At 41.9% G+C, this 22,185-nt stretch overlaps 1 protein-coding gene across 1 annotated transcript in view; it reads right to left on the reverse strand.

Annotated features, from left to right (window-relative positions):
• SRRM4 (serine/arginine repetitive matrix 4) overlaps positions 1–22,185 on the reverse strand; it is a 109,646-nt gene that overhangs the window by 76,749 nt on the left and 10,712 nt on the right. The window lies entirely within an intron of this gene.

The following is a 22,185-nucleotide window of genomic DNA, read 5'->3' on the forward strand; positions in this document are numbered from 1 at the left end:
TAAACATGGCTTAAGTCCAAAGAATGAAGTAGGTTTGTAAATGAATCTCAAGACACCCCCCTAATTCACGTGAATATAAAGGAAGAAAGAGGGTAGCACAACCCAACTTGCAGTATTATGTTACTAGAACCAATCTAAATAAAAGTAGTCTTTAGTCTTCTGTAAAATCCATTTCTTGGCCTGGGCTGACATCCATCTTGCAAGGTGGACCGAGCTTCCCCTCTTCTTTCCTCTTGATTGAACAGGCATGATTGTGAATGTTCCTCCAAATGAGGAGGAAGATAATGATGATGAAGATGTGGAATACTGTGGAAAAAAAGATCAACTACAATACCTATTGTAATTGGAGTTCTAGGGGCCATAGCAAATCTTTGGAAATTTGACACCACTGGCTTTGCAAAAAAAACCCCACCTTGCTTGAAACTTCCTGCATACTACGAAGACACTCCATGATTCCTAGGTTCTTGGTGAGACCACCAATCATCAGGAAATACCCACTCTGAAGACCATGATATTCATTGGGTGAATAGACAATAATAAATGAATGACATGCTGATCACCCATTGGATGCGAACTCTTTGACCAACAGCTTCTCCTGTTAATTGAGTAGGGTGACCAAGGGTGGATGAACCAGAGGCCATTCCTTCTCAGAGCTGTGCAAGAAAGCAGCACTTTGCTTGAGCAGAGAAGCAATCCTATTCACCTTGTCAAATTTGCAATGATGTGATTCACCCCAATGAGGCATTTTGCTTCACTCGCCGATGGCATTTCCAGTCGCTCTCTAAAAGCATTCAAGCATCTTCTGGCTACTGGAATCGTCAGAGGCAGTTGTTGTAGCAAAGTGAAGTCAAGTGGAACGATAACAAACAATAATTGCATTTGTGATCGTCGGAGATCATCTTGGCTTTGCTCTTTCGACCGCCCGAGGGAGGGGAGGGGGCTTTCTTTGGCTCTCCAGAACAACCCCCAAAGGTTGACTCGTTCTCATCTCTGTCTCGAAGCAAAACAGCCCTTGGAAGTTTCGTGCCACTGTGGAATACCCCAAAATGACCATTGGTGGGTGAAGCTGTCAGGACTCAACCAGTTCTTTGAGTTCAACTTTTTGGATCAAATATAGGCAGGAAAATTGGAGCAAAAATAGCAGTTGCTAATGAGAGTCTCGAGAGCTTGGATCTTCTGTTCGCTTTGCCTAGTTTTGTTAGCTTTAATAGGGAGAGAGTGATGAAAAGGACCATTCATGTTCCCGGTTAGCATTCCTAAAAAAAAAAAAAGGGAAATGCACACCGCTGCCCTAGGCATCTGTGGGGTACAGCTGGCTTTTCTAATTTGATCACTGGGGCGGGAGAGTTTTAAAAGGGAGGGCAATAATCATCAAAGGGCTGGGAGATAGACAGAGATCTAGTCTGCTGATAAAAAAGATGCTTACCACACGATTTAGAAAAAGAAATAATTATAAATGTCGTATACCTCTTTCACGTCAAGCTTGTTTTTCAAGATTTTTCCAGTAGGGTTGTTAACTTCCTATTGGGAGCAGTGGGGGGAAACTGGACTTCTCTTGTGATTTTAAGATGGAAGTGCAAAATTTGAGTTGCATAGTTGCACCCCCCCAAAAAAATTAAGGGTACCCCTCCAGCATGCTTCAAAAATGTGCCAAAGAATTGCATGTTTATATAAAAAATGCAGCCACCATCTGTGAAAGATAAGGGGTGTAATCCTGTTGACCACACTTAATTTAAATTTAGTTGCATTTAAATTTAATTTAGCTGACATCACATTTAATTATTAGCCAAATTTTGGTTTTCAGCCTTGCTTTACTTCCGTCTCTGGTTTGCCTTTTCTTGAGGGCACTATTCAAAAGCCAAATGTTCCTTTCAGTCCAAACACACTTTTTACTGTGGGCCCAGAAGCCTTGTTATAACTATTATCAACCTTTTACGATTTTAATTTTTATTTGCTAGGCTTATAAGCTGCTCCAATCAACTGACTCTAAGGGGCATAGAACTCTCCAAATCCATAATTGAGGTTCAAATAGAAACATCTCCTTTAACATCTATTGTATAAACATATAAAGCATAAGACTCAAAAGATAAAACCAAGATCTTACATTATAAAACAGCCATACGCACCAGGAATCCAACATTTCAAAAACAGAATTAAAATAATTATTAATCAGAGGAATACTCATAGGGGAACTGGCCCAAAGGCTTGTTGAAATAGCCAAGTCATCACAGACTTTCTGAAGCTCAAATTTCCCTTAAAGGCACACCAATCTTGTGTGGTGGTCTGGATGAAAGATGGAAGATGGCAACTGCTTCAGGTCAGTCAAGGAGGTCTGTAGGTCTATTTACAATTACAGGTTTACAAACAAAACAGGTCTAGAAACAGGTATGCATTAAGCATTTTCCTTGCTCACATGCATCTTCTGTCAACAGGGTATAACAAAACAGGGTTGACTCTCTCCTCTGAAGAAGCAAAATGAGGCACCATCTCCCAGCTTAGTTCTGAAGAACATCTCATCCACCTGGAACCAAATTATCTTCCCTTTCTGGCTGTGACACTGAATAGGGATGGATGAAAAATTGGTTCCATCCAGCCTTTTCTCCAAACGCACTGATGATGGGTCTCCTGAACCTATATATCAACTCCTCGGATATCGAAGCCCTTCCAAAATGTTGCTGGGTGGTGCACAACCGCCAAAAATACACCTTAAAATACAGAGCAGAAGAGGGGAAATGCATGCAAGATGTATTTAAGGGCATCTTTGCTCCATGGGTGGCAAATTTGCTTGCCAAAAAGATGCACAAGCTTTCAGCCTTGGGTGTCTTGCTAATGTGCCCCGATTTCTCTCTCCCAGATAATGACTCCTCCCCACTGACTTAGTTTTGTGGATGCAAAAGACATACAACAGCATGGGTGGCTTTACTGAGAAGTAAGAGGCAGCCACCCTAACTCCTGAAATGCATTAAATAAATTCGGATATCAAGGGACACTTCTGTAACCACTCTGCTCTGTTGCCGTTGGCCTTTTTGGAACATTAAATCCTGCATTTTTAGGTTTCCTGACCACATATAACCAAACAAAGCATTCTCAGGTGGACAATTTCCCCAAGATAAATTGGATGTAGTTCGTAATTGTCCTGAATCCGAGAAGATGAGTCCCCAGACACCACATCTTTAATGTGGTTGGCTGTTATTAAGTCTTGCTAGGGGGTGAGACTAATGGGAGAAAGAAATACATTTGTTTAAATCCAGGGCTCTCATTCCTCCAGAAACTTGGTGGAACCCATGAATCAATGAAGTTTAAATTATTATAATGTTTACACAGCTGGATGATCCTTCCAATCATGTTGCCAGCTGTGGTTTAAAACAAGGAAGGAAGATGGAGCTTAACAAGATATTGCTTTGTAAAAATTGAAAACAGGGTCCTGTCGCAACTGTAGAGCAAAGATACTTTCTGCATTGTCCTGCTTTTCAATCACGGTCTGGAAGCATGACTGTTCAGACAGCGTTTCTCAACCTCAGCAATTTTAAGACATGTGGACTTGAACTCCCAGAATTCCCCAGCCAGCCATGCTGGCTGGGGAATTCTGGGAGTTGAAGTCCACACATCTTCAAGTTGCTGAGGTTGAGAAACACTGGTTTAGGAGATACTTTGAGATGTCTTTCCAAACAGTAGCACAACAGAAGGGTTATCAACAATAGAGAGGAGGTATACACTTGGCGTAGCAAACATCTTAATGTGTGTTTATCTAGTATCATAATTTTGAACCAATTTATAATTATTTGAACTTGGAATTCCTTGACTTTTATTAATATTAATGAACAAAAATGTATGTATTTATTTATTTGTTAAAATGATATAGTCCCCCATCTCACTGCTGGGACTCTGGGTGGCTCACAGAGTTAAAACCCCCAATAAAAGCAATACAGAGACAACCCCAAAGAACCAGGAAAAAAAATAATAAAACTATTAAACCATAAAAAACATAATCTGCAGGAAAGCACCGCTCATTTCCTAGAAATTTAACTATTTAACAGGCTCTCTGTCAACTCCACTGGATCCTTAGGCTGGATGACAAAGCTATGTCTTCAGGTTCTTCATTACTGACGTTATAATATTAATATTATTGTTATTAATAGAATAATGAATGACAATCAGGAAACGCCTCACCCCAAATGGCAATGTTTTAAAAAACCTACAAAATGCATTATAGTCAGGGGAAGCGTTTGCCAAGCCCGTTTACATGATGCAGAACTGCAATCCCGACCCAAAAGCCATACATATATTTGCAGCAAAATATCAACAAATGTTAGTGTGAAGTTTTTTGTTTTTTGTTTTTTAAATGAAGTTTAACAAACCTAAACTTGACATATTCCAAAGCTGATGGAAACTGAAACTGACCCGTTAATTTGTAAGAGCCAGTTTGGTGTAATGGGGACGGTGCTGGACTAGGAACCTGGAGGCCGTGATTTCTGGTCCTCTGTTAGGCACAGAAGCTGGCTGAGTGACCTTGGGCCAGTCATTCTTCTCCCAGGTCAACCCCTTCCCAGTGTGGAATCCAAGACAAAATGTTACAAACATGCAAAATCATCAAGGCTTCCCTGCAGTGTTCATTAGACAGTGTGCACTGGAGGGGACCCACCAAGGTTTAGTGGGAGACAGTCCCCCGCAGGCAAAATGGATGCCTTGAGATTTATACACTTCTACAAGAACGGGAAGGGAAAACGAATGTGTGCACGTACATATTCATATGGTGAGGCAGGCATACCAAAATAAGCAATACTTCTCAAGTTACTTTCTGCCCCTCTGTTAGCTACTATCTGCAAGGAAGACCACAGTGTCACAGAGAAGAAGAAGAAACAAATTAGATCAAGGTGCCAAATGCCAGGAAGAAGGCATTCTCCTCCAAGACAGATGCCTTTGGTATATGGGGATGTCAGTGATAAGGAGTCTACAACCAGCCTAGTTCCCACCAGCTTCAAGGGTGCCGCCCATTCCTTTATATTTCAGTTTTATTAAGGTGATCCCATTCATCTGAGGCCTCTAAAAACTTGCTTCTTTCTCCCAAAGGTTTATTTTCCTCACAACAGGGTTGTTGTGGTGTGGAAAATTGGAGGTAGGAGCATCAGGTATGTCACCTTGAGTAAAGGCAGGATATACATCTAATAAATCAGTTCGCTAACTCAGATAAAATGGGCATGCTTGTTTATGCAAAGTGATCTCTGTGAATGGTGGCCGGAAGGGTGTGTCAAGATCCCACAAGCTAGACACATTGGCTGTGGTCCCCCAAGACATTTAACCAAGTCAGATAGTCAATAATGGCTAGCGTTGTGTGGGGGTGTGGCTTAGTATGTCATGTGAACCCATCTGTTTGTTTACTCTGGGGTTCAAGGTATATGCAAACCCACAAAAAAATCAAATAGTGCCATCTTGCCAATAACCATATGGGATATTGATCCTTTATCACCCTGATATACACACCTTCCAAACTGGACAGCCTTATTTTAGTGCTAGAAGATACATTAGACCTGGTGGTCTCACAAGGGGGCGAGAAAGCTAAATTCTTCTAGCAGCTTTAGAAGATTTGTTGTGACTAGTTTGTTGCTTTTTAAAATGAATGTATTGAGGTGTCCAAAGTTAAGTTACTCTTACCTGGATGAGAATGAGAGAAATTTCTCTGAAACTATATTTGGCTGGCCCAGCTAATTCACATAGACTTCCCATTTCTCTTCTGGTCGATTCTCTTCCAATGTCATCATCTCTGAGTACCAACAGCATTAACCTTCTCAGAACGTCCAACTCAAATTCATCCGTTGAAATAGTTGAAGAATCGATAATTTGAAAGTAAGGAGGCCTAATGCTTAATTGCAGGAAGAATTATAATCTTAATGAAGGCAAGATCTCTGAAGGAAGTTAGCTCATGCCATATATCCTGGCCATTAACTTCACCATTGAAGGTACCTTGTTATTTATTACAAGTCACTACAGACATATTCTGACTCACCAGAATACATGGACATTTGTTCCCAGAACAAATTGTACAGAGTTAAGGAAAGGATTTAAATTTGTGAGAACCACTGAAACTGGACAACTGATCCAGTCAGTTGAGATTAGGGATAGGAATTAAACTCCCCCAGCCAGCTAGGTTGTGGGTACACTAAGACTCAGTCATTTGCCATGTTTGGTCTACTTAGTCCTCCAAGAAAAAGAGTAGGAAAGAAAGAGTGGTTGAAAAAAAACCAGTCTACCAACATGAATTCCATTGATGGTCCTAATGAACCTGCCTCCTTGGTTCCAACTGGCTGCAACCAAGCCACATATCTTCATTCCAGTTAGGCCCCCTCTAAGCGCTTTCAACCAGTAAAGAAACCAAAGGGGACATCAGTCCCTTCCATCTGCCCCCACATATGAACAGAAAATGCCACTCCCAACAAGGCTAATGGGGTGCTCTACTGGCATATCCAACACAAATGATAGGGGAAGGTTCTGGCATTGGCTGCCCTGTTTTCTGTGCCAACTTTTGACCAATTATTAGAACTGTAGAAGATTTGATGAGGTTAATGACTTAATCTTGACTTAAAGGTTAAGTGTATGGGGGCACCTAACCATTGAAGTTCAAACATCCATTGAAGTTCAAACCTTGAGAAAGATTTAGGACACAACTACCTTGGGATTTAAAGGGTGTAAGATTTCTGCAGAACTCACTTGGCAGTTAAAGGGGGTTGGATGTTGATAACTTCAGAGAAACCTCTCTATTATCCAAATATTACAGTTCCAAATTACTGGAAGCCTATATTAATTTGTCAGCCTTACTAGGTAGACCAGACAGGAAGCATGACCAGATGAGCTAATTCTACTTTATTGCAAAGAATCTTGCAAGTCTGAAAGTACAGTCCTCCGCTGTCTCCTTTACAGCCCAAGAAACTAGGGAGGGTCCCTTCTGAGCCTCTTTCTCCACCCATTATGCAGCTGCAGGCTGTGGCCCCTCTTATCTGACCATTCCCTAGACAGCATTTCTTGACCCATTCTCCCAAGGTCTTTCCCACATACCCTTGCATAATTCTTGCATGACTTATGTTGAAAGGCAGTTTATAAATATATCCATAATGTCAATAAAGGGAGTGAGCTTTCCTCTAATGCAAGAAAAAAAAGCATGGGGGAATTTTTTTCATGTTATTGCATCTTTCCAAAGACGCCAATGTATTGTCCTTTCTGGCAAAGTGGATAAGTGGGGACCTAAGCATGAGAAGGGAAGGGGAAGCCCAAGAAAAGTGTGGTTGGACATATTGTGGTTTGAGGAGCTGATAAGATCCTCAAAACAAGAGAAGTAAGATTTTTGAAGAACAGTGTGTGAAATGGTGCAATCTAGAATGGTCTGCAAGGACAGAAACATATGGAGAGATCTAGTGAGTGCTTTTAGGGTATTTTAGATGTGTTTCCTGTTATTTTTCTAATTTTGCACCTTCAATTTCTTTGGACGAGCCCGAAAGGGAATAACATGAAGGGCACGTATATATATACAAGACAGATTCTTGTAGACTGGCTATGTGTCCTACTTCCAACATGAAGTCCTTCACCATCTTCTCCCATCCATATCCATTTGACAGAGAAAGAACCCTAAGGCCAAATTTGCACAACTCACTAGGCTGAAGTGGGATTAGCTATCTGGGTTTGTATCAGGTAACACAAGTCATGCTTGATATCTGGATATCAAGTACAGATAGGGATCCCAGATATCTGAAGAGGTAAAGGAGGGTGTGGACAATTGGAAAGGAGGACACACTCTTTAACTTTCTTGGCCTCTGCGACAAAAATTGTGGCGAAAAACTGCAAAACAAAACAAAGAAAGTAGGCCTACATCTATATGAGATCATTTTTTCCAGCATCAGAAAGATGAGTTTTTCAATCAGAATATTTTTCTAACGACTATTTTCAAGAACATATGCTAGAGATAATATAGAACCAATGATGCGCTTTTCAAATTTCACTCTCAAAATGTATGGTGAGATCATGGGATCTGCAGACTCTAGCGATCATAGATCTGAAAAGGCTGGATTGAAGCCAATGGTTGGAATTAGGAAATAAATTAAATGACGTAAATCGAGGCTGTCAAGTCTGTTGACAGATGAGCGGAAGAAAGAAGCAGACAATTTACAAGGTCACAATACATGAAAGTTTCAATGACAACTGTTGTGAAAACAGTCCAATTTTTTTTAAAAAAAGACACTCCAGAAGTCAGACAATATTTGATTTTAAGGCTATGCCTGTTGGATGGAAGACATGAGGATATAAAGGAGGATGTGTCCCTAAGCACAGTTGTGCTGGTAAGCTGGTTAACCTTAAGCTGGTGAGATAAATAGTACGGTGAAACTTTGATTAAACAGATCATTTGAGGGTTGGGGTTACCACCATCCGCTACTCCTGATGGTCTGTTCAGTTCGAAAGAACATTATCACAGAGATTTATCATGCAATATAGAACAATACAGTATCTTTATTTTGGCTTTGATTAACATAAAGAGAAAACATGGAAACCGTGACATTAGCCACTATAACATTAAAAAGCAGCCTATATCTCAAAGCATCAAGGCCAGTGACTACCATGTTATACGATGGGGAGTTCATAGCCATAAGTCTGCTAGAACACCCACATTTCAGCAAGAAAAGATTTAAATGAGTCACTTTTTTCCCATCAGTGGAACATCAGTGGAAGTGGCTTGTGGGGTAATTGACCTTGCGGCCCCCTGGTCATCTTGAACATTTTTCCGTATTTATGTATAGGGTTGTTTTTATAGTCCAATTTCGATGGATTAATTCATGTTAATTATTGGTACAGTATCATTTTTTTAACGGTTCTTGGGTCTTTGGTTTTAATTGTGAGCTGCTCAGAGTCACCCATCTGGGGAGATGGGCGGCATACAAATTTAATAAATAAATAAATAAATAAATAAATAAATAAATAAGGTTAATAACAGCAGTATAAGAATTAGGCATGATGTCATTTGCATCGTTTGGCATCGTATGGTGGATGACACCGTACGTTTTGCAAAACGGCATCATTTTATGCCCTGGTAGCCTTATGCGAATGACTTCAATAGCTGTGTAAATTTGGACAGTTGCGTGCAAAGCTTCTTTTATCTAGGCTCTGTACCTTGAGACTTCACTATTTTTAAATTGGCATTTATACATTCAGGAAGTATTGTGCATTGATCTCTGTAGCCATAGGCCACTGATCTACAACTGAAAAGTACCACGCGTATCAAATACCGTCTAGATTCACACAAAATTGTAAATTGGGTACCGGATTGACCCATGTTCTGGGGTGGCTTAACCCATGGCGTTATAAACCCACCAAAGAGGCTGAGTTCGTACAACATACTAAACTCTCAAAAGACAAAGCCAACTTTATAGTCCATGTCAATGACCCAGAAGTCCCACAACAAGCCACTGTGTTCGCCAGTTGTATAATTCAGATGATCCTGTTGACCTGTTCATATGGTTAATTCATTTGGGCATGGCAGGTTTTATGAAGGGAGTCACTGTGCTTTGTTAACCTGGGTTTAGCAGGTTGTGTGAACCTGGCCAGAATGAACCCGCCTCTCCAAACGTTCCGAAATTCTGTGCCGTCCTTTTATTTATTTTTAATTTATGTATCGTATTGATAAGAGCCGCCCATCTCACATAAAGTGACTCTTTTCCTAACCTCACAGCCGTCCATACAAAATTTAGCAGTGCGAACCAAAATATCTCAGCCTCGTAATAAAAATAGTCCCTAAAATATGCAAATGCATGCAAACCGGTATTTTTTTGCCTCTTCTTTTTAAAGGGCTTGGTGACGCACTCAAGCGCCCGAGCTGACTGGGAGCACTTTGTCTGCAAAAGTTTGCACATTTCACCTGTCGCTTTTCTGGGAAGCTCTCTGAAAAAGCTTGCTTGCTTGAAACCCGGGGCAGCTGGAGTCCATCCGGGGTGAGAAGAGGTAGACCCGTGTTTTCTGCTGTTCCTCTATTTTTTTTGAGGTGCCTCATCTGTCATCCCCCAACTTCAGGAGCACCTTGTCCTATGCAATTTCATCTCAATCAGACTTCAGGAAGACGCCCAAGCCAAGCTTAGCGGCTGAATGTTCAGTGTTGATTACTCACAATGCGGGGATAAGCCGAAACGAAGAGGCAGATGGTAGCGTGGATTGAACGGAAGCGTCAGCCTCAAACTCCTTGTTCTGAAAATGCAAACCCTTTCATCCTAAAACCAGGAATCACCCCCTCCCCACCCGCCCTGCATCCCAGCCTCTGATTGCTCCCCCTTTCCTTCTCCATCTCCCATCTCCCTGGGGATGGGCAGGGGGGTCGCCTCGCCTTGAGGCTTGGTCATTACAGATCTGGCTTTCCCCAGCAGGCCCTCGAAACGGCACTGTGCGGCTATGGCCTGAGGTCAAGGAGCAGACAACAAAGGTTTGCTCTTAATTGCAGCGAGGGGCTTTCCTCTTCCTTTCTGTCCCTCTCTGCCCCCCATCTCTTGTTCTTCCTTCCCCTCCACTTATCCACTCTGCCATTTGACAGAAGCTACAGGCTTCATTAGAGATTCTGCTCACCAGGATGGAGAGGCGCCCGGGTCGAAGCAGATGGTAGACAGGCGGGGGGTGGTGCACCAGCCAGCTTCCTCCTCCTCCTCCTCCTCCTCCTTCTCCTTCCCTCGCTGAGCAGATGCCCCCAAGAACAAGAGCACGGGAGAGGGGAGAGGATGAAAGGCAACGTGGTATCCATTAACGTCAAAGGTCAGAGAACAAGGGCAAGGGGGGCAGGAGACAGATTAATTAGCCAAAGTACAAACAGGCTCCAGGGAAGGGCGCCCTATCACCGAGAAGGTGGCACACAGCTACCTCTGATTACAGGCGTCCGTAGGGTGTGGTCAAAAAGGTCAAGATGGCAGCCGCCATGGGGGCGAAGAAAGCTCGGCCTGGTTTTTATGGGCCATGCATGGCAGAGGGTGCAGATGGGCATCATTAGAAGCAGGTGGGTCAGAAAAAGTCAAGAGGGTCACCATGACACCAAGGGGCAATGGAAGCTCTCCCTGTTTTTATGGGCCACGCATCGCAGAGGGTGCACATCGACATTGTCAGAAGCAAGGTGGCCAGAAAATATGGCAGCCACAACATGATGGGGCGATCGAAGCTCTGCCGGTAACCTTTTCCCAGGTAGATTCTACCCTCTGCATCTTAATAGCACTGGGGTAGACTGGAAACTGCAGAAGGAGGCCTGGTGAGTCCAGAATTCAGACCCCTCCGTCAAGTAGCAGAAGGAGGGTCAATGGCTGGTCCCTCTGCAAGACGTGTTTGTGTGCAGAACAGAACATACACCTCGCTCTCTTGCAGTTCTGAACATGGGGAGGGGATTTTGGTGTTGCACTGCTCCCTCATCCAGTTGATGGGCTGCAGACCCCTGTCCAACATTAAGGACCAACCATCAAAGAACCAAATTCCCTAATCTGACTCAGACAAATAGACAGCATGCTGAAAAAACCCCTTGCTCTCCCCAGCATGCTTTCTCTAGCCATGATTTCCAGAAGATGAAGGGTTAAGATGTAGATCTCTCTCTGTCTCTTTCTCTCTCTCTCAAGACACAACCTCAAGTGACTCCATAACAGGCCATCTGGTCCCCCCCCCCCCTCCAACAAGCATCCAGAGGGGGAAGGGAATATCTGCATGCAAATGCCACTTGCAACAGATCAGCATCCTTCAGTTTTCCTCGAGGACACTATTAAGTTGGTTGGCAGAGATATTCAAGTGAATCCACCCTGGCTTTCTAAAGAAGGAGATCTGAGAGATTTTCCAAGAACGGTGCCTTCATTTTTCAAAAAGTTCCTTCAGGCAAAGACCTGCACAAAATCCATTTGTTTGTAAAAGAAGTGTCTAAAAAAGAATGTGTTGTCAAAAGTTGCATGCAGAAAAAAAAAGGGGGGGGGAGAGAGGGGAGGGGTGTCATTTATATAACAAATAACAACATTAGAGAAATTTCAGTGCCCCAAAAGGGTACCTTGGGTAGAATTCATATTAATATCAAGAAAGAGAATGGAAAGTTCTTCTCCCGCTTATCATAGCAAAATGATAAGGTGCCTGGATGGAGAACCATACAAGGAATGGTTAGAAGGATTGCATCAATTTATCCTGCAAGAGAGAACGTTATAGGCACCCCTGATAGCTGAAAGGTGGTCAGGTAGAAGATGGGGCAGATGGTTCAGACAAGGGCAAGATACAAAGGTTATAAATTCTAAGAAAGTGGATTTTGCTTGGACATCAGAGAGCCTTGGGAAATGGGAGTGTCTTGAATGACTGTTGGTTGGACATGGTGTAGGAGCGGATTGCCACACTGGTCAGGAGGATGGACTAGATGCTCTCAGAAATCCCTTCCCATCCTTACAGTGAATGATTCTATATTAGGAAAAGTTGCAGATGAGAATGGAGGACCTGTTTGCTGGTTTGTTTTTTTAAAAACACCTATAACTTAAAAAAGGAAAGAAGGTTGGAAAAAAGTCAGACCCATCACCAATCTTCTAACAGGGTCAGTATACCAAATCATGGTTCTGCTGATCTATCCATCCCTGGCTGGTATTGAGTGGTGTCTGCAGCAGGGAGTCAAAATCTGCAAAATGGCGGGTGTGCAGACCAAGGGGTGGGGCTTGGACCGTGATGCCCCATCCACCATCTTGCAGAATTTGACTCCTGCTCCCTTTTGTGGATGCCCCTAGTTGTAGAGTTCAAAACCTGGATTGATTTTGGATCAAGAGGTACCGTTGATATCAGGTTTAGGCTAGGTTTTTGTTTCCTCTCCAGAGGATACCATTAAGAAACACCAAAAGTGCTTGTGAGAACTTCAGATGTCTTCATCCAGAGAAGATATTGGAAAAAAAACAGGAATTGGAGAAATAAAAGAAGAAAAAGCTAAGTAAGATTGAAGGAATCAAGTTGACACTGTAAGAGTCCCAAGCTGCTGACTGGGTTGAGACAAGGTATTTGACCTGTTCAGTGAACTAACCCAGTTTCTGGGTTTGTGCTACAATTTGTAGAACAATCCATGATCAGCTTAAACATCCATTATCAGCACTATTAGAAGCTTGGCTCAACTTTTAGTCATAATTGTCTTCTATTCTCTACAATGAAGGCTGCAAGTCAGATTTGGGCAACCTGAGTGGAAGTTGTAAGGTTGACCCCATCACACAAAACTACCCCAAATAACCAGGATAAAAACTAACCAGGTTTAACACATGATCTGAACATTGGCTGCTATGTTTCTTACTGACCTGGATAAATGGATCGTGTGAACAGTTACAGCGATGGTGAGATCATCTTGATTGCTGGAGATTTTTCACAATTCATGTTACCCCGTAGAGAATTTAATTTAATTATTTATTTGTCACACTGATATACTGCCAGAATATACAGACTCTGCCAATATATTGGGACAAGTAGACACATAACGGCCTTCTTTATTTTAAAAATATGATACCCTGCTATTTCTCTGAATTGTTTACAGCCTGAGATGAAAGATCTAGGCTCTGTGGCTAACGGAGAACCAAAATGAACAAGAAATATAGCTGGTTTTATATCAGCAGCAGAAGAAGATGAACTTTGCTGGGGTGAGCTAGTGAAAGAAGAATGCCAGAAGGAACTCAACTGGGTAGTGTTATCTAGTGGCTAGAGGGAAGGTGACCCTTAATACAGCTGGGTAAAGACATTTTCTGGCGTTTGTTTAAACATCAGCTGTCCTTCAGTGTAGTGAAATTGTTTTTGAAATTTCAAAGAAGAGGAGATTTATAATATGCCAATGTTTGCCTTGGCTTTCATGCACAAGGCTATCTCCAGGAGTCAGTGAACCCCCCAACTACCCTTAAAGCCTACGAAAAGTTATTCAGAGGAATGCCCAGTTTCCCATTTCTTAAAATAATCCTCTTCACGATTCTCAGTATTAAGGATTGGAATGAAGAGACGTGTAATCTACCTGTTTTTTGAAAAGGCATTTTTTTCTACTAATCAAAACAAGATGCAATATGTTTCTGTTCGGCACAAACTTCATGACATTTTACAGTGATGAGTGTTAACATTTATTCTCTTTCATTTAGAACTTTAAATATTGTTTAAAGTTTGATGGATCTGTGATGGGTTGAGGCCGTTTGTGATCCTTTTTTGTGGTTTTTTTAAACCTTTTTTGTTCAGCTTATTACTTTTTTGTTTCTGTTTTCTGTTATTCTCTTGTTTTTTTCCATTTTGGGGGGGGGAGGTTGATAAAACTTGTTAAAATGAATAAGAAAAAATATGATTGCTACTATCAAAACTAACCCATGAGAACTTGTTAAAAAATCCAGAGGAAAAAGCCCAAGAAATTGTCCATTCTCTGTCCAATAATGTATTCTAAAAGGTTATTTTCAAAAAAGGGTGATCTCAAAGAATAAAGTCCACTTTTCAGGTTAAAGATATTCCTCTTTCTCCATTTTTAAAAGTTCCACTAAATTAATGTCTAAGTTACATATAGAGGCACAAAAGAAATGAGGGAAACAGGCTATGAAGGTTTATAAGAATAATTCCAAAATTCAGTGTCAGGCAACATCTTTCAACTTTAAGTTTGATCCATCTAAACTGCCAAGAACGAGTCAAAATATTAAGAGAAAATGCAAAATCCAGCTTTTTCTTGAGGATCGAGTGAAATGACTAAGTTTAATTCCTTTCTACTTGATATTTGCAAATCCTGCTTCCAAAGATGATTCAGGGTTCTGTAAGATATCCATTACAAAGGAACAGCTGTATTAATCTCCTTCCATTGATTGATTGATTGATTATGTATCATCAAGTCATTGTCAATTCTTAGCAACCACACAGATAGATTTCCGCCATGACGATCTGTCCCTAACCAGGTCCTTCAGGTCTTCCAATGGTGTGCCCATTGCTTCTGTAACTTCATCAGCCCATCTTGCTGCTGGTCATCCTCTTCTTCTCTTTCTTTCCACCTCTCCCAGCATCAGAGCCTTCTCCAAAGAGCTGGGTCTTTGCATAATGTGTCCAAAGTAGGATAATTTGAGCCCGGTCATTTGTGTCTTGAGTGAGAACTCTGAGTTGATTTGTTTGATGATCTATTAGTTTGTTTCCTTGGCTGTCCACGGTCTTCTCAGGAGTCTTCTCCAACTCCAAAGTTCAAAAGTGTCAATACTCTTCTTATCCTGCTTCTTCAAAGTCCAACTTTCGCTTCCACAGAGTGTCACAGGGAAAACCACAGCTTGCATGATTCTGATCTTTGTAGGTATAGACACATCATGGCTGTTTACCTCTTTATATACTTTAGGCTTAAAAAATATCTACGTGCCTCTTGTTTGTATTATTTCTGATCAATTTAAAGGCAAGGGGAAAACTAGAAGAAAAGTGTATTTCATGCAAATGAACACTTTTACCCATACTTCAATTTTGCATTGCAAGAACAGCCTGAAATTCACTTTTTCCTATCTACGTTGGTCTCTGAAATATACTAATGCTTATATTTATCAGTATAAATCCATTTTTTTTCTAAACACATTGATAAAGAAGTATTCCAGTTCATCTTCTTGATGGATAAGAAAAACTTTGTTCAAAAAAACTCATTTGTCTGCTCTGCGCAATTTCCCCTAATATGGAGTTTTGACATAATTTTTTTTCCCAACATATCTTTTTCATATAAATTTCTCCCTGCAGGCTTAAAAAAAAAGTGTGTGATAGAACATTTGGTGACATTTCAAGAAATGACACCCACACCAAGTAAATTTAATTCATTTCTAATCCACTTGATTTCTGTGTTGGATCTTGGTGGATATATTTCTTTCATTTTTTTTTCCTTTGGACATACTTCTAAAAAAAAAGAGAGATAAAGATTTTCTTGCCTCTTTCCAGCGCAAATGCCAAAGTGAAAGAATGTCGGGGATTAAAATATATGTTTATTTGTCAGCCTTAATGCTACAGCTTGCAGGCAGGGAAACTAAAGAAAGAGAGAGAAGGGGGGGGAAAAAAACATTTATCGATTGGGAATTTCCACTGTAATGGTGTTCCTTCATTTATAACTCAGTTAAAGGTACTCGTGAATCTGTTTCTTTGTATAATTTGGAAGTTAGGGACAACAGTTCTATCTGTTGAAACTATACATTTTGGAGAGATGGCCATTTTTTTCTGGATCATATCAACGAGATGCTAGTTATCCAGCCAAGAATCTGGTTACCTAAACAGTGAGGATTGACCAAATAGCATTTTATCAGTTTGTGCCAGAACAGCATTTTGTTTTGCTCAGTGGCCAACCAGATACCTCTGGAGTCTTGCAAGCAAGAGATGGACCTAACCTTCTTCCTCATTGTTCCCCTGCATTTGGAGGCATGCAGCCCTTCAACTCAGAGATATCATGGAGTCATCAAGACTAATAGCCTTTGATAGTCTTTTTCTCTGTGAATTTATCCAATCCCCTTTTAAAGACATCCAGGTTACGGGTCAACACCATGTCTCATGAGCCCAAATTGCACAGGTTAATGATGCATCACTTGAAGAAGGATTTTCTTTCATCTTTTCTAAATCTCCTTCAGTCACTTACTGTCAGCTCTTCAAGGTAGTCTGGACAGGAAACCCAAACCATGAGTATTAACACTACCTTTATGGTAAGGTTGCAGTAACAGAATCTGGCATGTTGGAAAGCATTTCCCCCCTCCCCTGCCTTTACTTCCCAGAGAACTAGGGAGGGACCCTTCTGAGATGTTTTCTCCACCCCCATCCCTCCTCTGGACTCCGATTTCTCTTATCAGACCATTGTCTTGGCTGCGCCTCTCCCTTCTGACTCTCAAGGTTATTCTTGCAACGGACTGGCAAGATTTTTTTCATGTAACCTTGCAATAAAGTTAGAGCTAGTACTTCTGGGTGTGCTTCTTGTCTGGACTGCCTGGCAAGGCTGACATCCATCTTGCACGTCTGAAAGTACATTTTCCCCCCCTCAGCTTTACAGCCCAAGAAACTAGGGAGGGTCCCTTCTGAGACATCTGCCACACCCCCATTCCTTCTGCAGGCTCAGCTGCCACTTATCTGACCATTGCCCAGTCTGCGGCTCTTCCTCCTGTCTCTCAAGGTCATTCCCACAGACCCCTACATTCACGCACAACCCAAGGCGTCTGCAGGATCAGAAGCTTTTGTAAAAATGGCGTTGCATCATCACCATGCTACCTCCACCCCTTTTGCACGCCCCTATGACATCAGGACCCATGAACAAAAGAGGCAGAGCTTCTGTCAAAATGGCACGGTACTGTTTCCTTCATTTGATTCCCCCCCCATGCCTTGATGAGTCTCTGACTGAGCCAACATACACATCCTACAAAATAAAGAAATAAACCATTCGAGAAGCCAATTCCCTTTCATCGTGTCGAATGCAAACTGACAAGAGGAAGAAAACGCTGGAGGAAATTTGATTGGATCGGGCCGTGGGCGTACGTAAAACTCCTTTTCCCTAATCCATGTGCCTTTCCAAATCAAAACCACAGGTCTCCATTGGATTAAGATTGATTTGCCTACCCCTAACAAAACCCCAAGATAAACTTTCTAAGGGCTTTTCCTCTGCCTTGCTCTCCTTTCAGACAGAGCCCTTGAGTCACCTGCAGCCTCCTGAGAGGGTTAATTAGGAAAAACGCTTGCTTCTGTTCGTTTCATTTCTTCTGCAACTTCGCATGATATTCAATAACGCAGCTCTTCGGGCACAGTTTTAACCACCCTGGGGAAGCCAGGCGCCTTTCTGCCTGGCTCCAAAACTTGTACAACAGCCTCTTTGGGGCAGAGAAGACAAATCTTTGCCTTCTCTTCTTCCCTGTTTACCGAATCAACGCAGATGAACTTTCTTGCCAGATAATACCCTCGCAATTAAATTATTGTATATGTCGCTCTACAGTCCAGTCGAGAGAGGAAACTCTTTAAAACAGCCACCATCTCAGGGCAACTGCAACTTTGGAGGCCCCAGGCTATTCTTAACTCTTATTATTCCATTATAGTACACACACACACACACAGCTCTTCTTCCCATGGGTGCCATACCAATGGACATTAATAACCATTCTCAGTAAGGAAAAGCAAAAGGGAAGCGAATTGAAGGTAACTCAACTCCCCTCCAGCGAGAAAAATCAAACCATGAACATGCAGTAATTAAAGGTAAATTCACCTTTCTTTTTGGCAGGGGGCCAGAAGACTGCAGTGGGAACGAGGCTGAGGGGATGAGATCATATCACACATGGGTGGACCAAGATGTCTGTCTTTGTCTTTCTGATTTTGGAGGAGTTTCTTTTTAACAGCGTTTTAGGGCTTAGATGAGTGGGACAGAAGAGACCTTGGAGATCCTTCGCCCAGCTCCATTTCTGCAGCAGATTTAACATTTACCGAGGCAAAGCAGGAACAAAGTCTTGGAGAATCTCCAATTTTGCAGTATCGTCCTACTCAGAGTAGCTCTTACCCTCCCAATGTGAAATGCAGCCTCTAGTCTCCCCCTCCCTGAAAAAAGTCCTGCATCTGGAATTCTGCAAATTGTTTGGCCAGCAGCCCTACAAACGGACATAACCGGGGTGGATAAAACCAAGAAGACCAATTCCAGATGTGCATTGCCAATTAAATTCTGTATTTATCCCAAAGGATAACAACCCTGAAATCAACCCGCCCCCCTTCCCAGAAGAAGACATAATCCTCCTTCATCTACCTTGATCCTTAAATTCTCAGTTAATTACAGGTGTCTCTCCCATTTTGGAAGTAAATGATTGGGGCAAAGGAAGAGAGACACAGGGGTTCTTTCTGGAAAGAACATCATAGGAGGGCATGCAGGTTGCAAAACTAAATTTCCACATGGGGCTCACCCCAGCTAAATCCTAACCCTTTCCCTCTGTGAACAGAGGGTTCCTTTCCATGCATTGGGGTATTTGCATGATCTGGGAAAGAAGACAACATCCTCGTTTGCAACAAGGGGGCAGGGCTTGGGTCACGTGGTTGTGTCCACCATCTTTCTTTCCCCTCTCCTCCTCACTATGGACACCCAGGATGTGGGGAGGAGAACCATGTAGGGTTTTTGAAGGCAGTAGAAGCAATAGAAGCATATAGAATAAACTGGTTAGGTTCTATCAACGGCATGCTTGGATCCAATCTTTGTCTACTCATAATCAAGGAAAGATGTAGAAGAAACCCATTGCTGTACCTCCAACCACTGGAAATTCTGTTTAGCCCCCATACGGGTTTCTGAGGATACTTCAGCCAATGTTCAGACATTAGCCCACACAGCTTTCTATGATGAAGGACTAGAAATTTGCCATTTTTAAACAGAACTCAACGTTCTGTGAAGACAGATTCCTTTCTCACTACCTGGAATGTGGTATATACTCAGGCATAATAGGAGGTAACAAATCAAAACACATCTTATATATCATTTGCATACTAGCTCTCTGGTTCATTTCCTAACCAAGGAACAGGGCTGGTCTGTCTTGAGTTATAAATTGCACCATGTCCTTAGCAGTGATTCCAGCGCACATCTTTCAAGAAATTATGGAAAATAGCAATCAATTTCCATGCTTATGGTATATATTTATCTTGCTGGAAGAAATGGAGTAGACCCCCCCCCCAAAAGATCTAGTAATGACATCAATTACTGCTCCGAGGAAAACATCCATCCATTCCAATAAGAGGTGTCCAGTCAGAGACAGCCACATGGTTACGTAACCACAGGCTGTCAAAACTAAAAGCAAGCGGAGAAAGACAATGCTTTGAATAGTCTTGGCAACAACGGAGCTTGGAAGAATGAGCCAATCTTTCAGGATTAAGCCCCAAATTTTGATTGAATCAAAGAGACAGAGAATGACAGAGTCTTCAGCCGGTATCGAAATGAGCTGAAGATACATTTTCTCTCCTTTTCCCTTGAATAATGGAAGGAAGGAAGGAAGGAAAAGAGAGAAAAAGAAAGAGGAAGGGAGGAAGGAAGGAAGAAAGGGAGGAAAGAAAGAAAAAAAAAGAAAGAAAGAAAGAAAGGGAGGGAGGGAGGGAGGGAGGGAGGGAGGAAAGAAAAGAAGGAAGGAAGGAAGGAAGGAAGGAAGGAAGGAAGATAAGAAAGAGAGAGAAAGAAAAGAAAGAAAGAAAGAAAGAAAGAAAGAAAGAAAGAAAGAAAGAAAGAAAGAAAGAAAGAAAGAAAGAAAGAAAGAAAGAAAGAGAGAGAGAAGGAAGGAAGGAAGGAACTAAGGAAGGAAGGAAGGAAGGAAGGAAGGAAGGAAGGGAGGGAGGGAGGGAGGAAAGAAAAGAAGGGAGGAAAGGAAGGAAGGGAGGAAGGAAGGAAGGAGGATAAGAAAGAGAGAGAGAGAGAAAGAGAAAGAAAGAAAGAAAGAAAGAAAGAAAGAAAGAAAGAAAGAAAGAAAGAAAGAAAGAAAGAAAGAAAGAAAGAGTGTAAGAAAGAGTGTAAGAAAGAAAGGGGGGAGAAAGAAAGCAAGAAAGCCTGTTTCTAATTTTCTTCATTGACATGTTATACTAAACTTTGATGTGGTTGGTTTGTTGTGTTTGTTGGTTTTGGCTTTGCTTGTTGTGTGAATCTAGAGATTATGTTTTATAAATGATGGCTTAGGGCTTAGTGTTACATGGGAATTCAGGCAGTTACGGTTTGTTCAGCAAAACACAGTTATGCAAACAATCCAATACGACTAAATTAAATGCAGGTCAGAGAACGGCCCTATCTGCTACGTACAAGATGCTCCCTCGGAAAACTCTGGAAGCATCATGCATTCAGAATATCTGCCTTTTCCCATTAAGGGCTCTCCACCAATCCTTGAGGCACTCTAAAATTAGACAGGCATGGCATTTGCTCCCCATTGCCAGCCCCTCTCCTGCCTTTCTCTGCATCTGTTCTGAGTCGCAGCTGAATGGTGCTGTCCTGACTTTCTGCACGCAGAGCGTGATAAGCAACACTATTGGTCGATTCTTACGGCTTTGCTGCCCGGGAGACTGAAACAGCCAATAAGCACTGCCCTGATCCCACCCAAACCACCCACTGACTTCTCCTCTGACCTGGTGAAGCATCCTAGTCTTCATATACCTTGCAACCTTGTTGGATGGTCTTGGAATAAGGGGGACTTTTTCTCTCTAATACCAGTCCAGCTAAATGTGACAAGCCCGTCTCTTTCACAGGCTAGGCATGAGATGAATGGACACAGCAGGGTGAAAAAAACATTGCCAAGACACATTTGTGCATGGTTAGGTGTGAATAAGGAACTCTTGTTTTACGCTTATCCCACAACAGCTGCACTGCTTGCCCCCAAAGGCTGCTGCAAACATGAGTTTTTTTTTTTAAAGCATCACAAAAGAGAAGTTTGAGCTCCGTTATACTTATTTTTTTTTCCAACACCTTTACTGGAGTTTAAGATAAGAACAATTAAAAGGAACAAAAACAAATATTGAAGATCGAGAATGAGAACGGGAAGAAAGAATGAAAGAGAAAAAAAAAGTGCAGGAAGAAAGAAAAAAGAAAAGAAGGAGAAAGTACAAACAAGAATGAGTGTTGACTTTCCTCACAACAGATATAAATACCAATTTGCACTGAACTCTTAAAGTTAACAACATAACTTCCATTTTTTCTATTGTCCAGGGTGATTTCTCATCCTCAGATCCCTACATCATAATTTCATTATTTTTCTGTTCCACACAAAAAGTCCCCCCCAAAAAGGCTTCCAATTAACATTAAAGCTACTCAGTGTCTTTTCTCTTAATCAAAACCGTCAGCTTCACCATCTTGGCCAACTCCATCAACTTCACCATCCTCTCTTCCATTGTCTTTCCACCTGTGTGCCTATAAAAGCCTCACTGTTGTTATTAAACATAGGAGGAAGTTTGAGCTAGGTTATACTGCCAAAATTATCCTTAAGCTACATGAAAACAGGATAAAAGGGTTGATGACCCTTTGGCCACACCAATGAAGCTCTTACTCCAGGCGTGGGAGAATTGTCCTATTGGTACAACTTCTAGCACAGTGTCCCTCAACCTTAGCAGCTTTAAGCGGTGTGGACTTCAACTCCCAGAATTCCCCAGCCAGCATGCTGGCTGGGGAATTCTGGGAGTTGAAGTCCACACCGCTTAAAGCTGCTAAGGTTGAGGGACACTGTTCTAGCAGTTCTCAGTCCACGCAGCCAACAGTGAGAG

This window comes from Python bivittatus, unplaced genomic scaffold, assembly GCF_059951505.1.
Source record: "Python bivittatus isolate LINGU-HERP-01145 unplaced genomic scaffold, Pbiv_v1 ctg000280_np1212, whole genome shotgun sequence".
In the NCBI taxonomy this organism is placed as follows: domain Eukaryota; kingdom Metazoa; phylum Chordata; class Lepidosauria; order Squamata; family Pythonidae; genus Python; species Python bivittatus.